Below are 623 nucleotides of genomic sequence, written 5' to 3'. Positions count from 1 at the left end.
GATACCCATATTACGTACTATGTTTTCGGGAGATAATAATAATTTAGACACTTCTCGTTTTTTGGGTTCTGATTGCGTACTAAAACGGGTATTCCTCTATTAGGTGTATTTACGAGATCAATATGTGTACCGGATATAAACGTTTATGGAAGGAAGGGGGAGGGGGTGAACAAAGGGTAAAGAACGTAAGGGAGGGGGGGAGGTGGAAAGAAGAGGATGGGATAGGAAGGGGTGGGGAAGGAAGAGGAGGAAGTGGGAAATAAAGAGGGAGAAAGGGGAGGAAGTGGGTCATGGAGAGGGAGGAAGGGGAGGAGGTGTGAAAGGGAGGGGAACTGAGGCGAGACAAACGAGGAAAACGAGGTGAGGGAGGGAGGGGAAAGCAGGGGAGGCCAGTGGAGGGAAGAGAGGAAGGCTACGAAAGGAAAAAATGGAATGAAGCAGAAAGTGGGGACTGCAGAATGGAGGAGAGGAGTGGGGAGGAGAGTGGAGGACACGAGAGGGGAGGGAAGGGAAGGGAAGAAGAATGAGAGAACAGGGACGGGAAGGGGTGGTGAGGGAATTGCAAAACGCAGGAGGGGAGGAGGAAGGAAAGCCACAAACGTAGCCAACAACCCTAAGACAGG

Source organism: Penaeus monodon, chromosome 21 (assembly GCF_015228065.2).
Source record: "Penaeus monodon isolate SGIC_2016 chromosome 21, NSTDA_Pmon_1, whole genome shotgun sequence".
In the NCBI taxonomy this organism is placed as follows: domain Eukaryota; kingdom Metazoa; phylum Arthropoda; class Malacostraca; order Decapoda; family Penaeidae; genus Penaeus; species Penaeus monodon.
Note: the sequence above shows the minus strand (reverse complement) of the source record.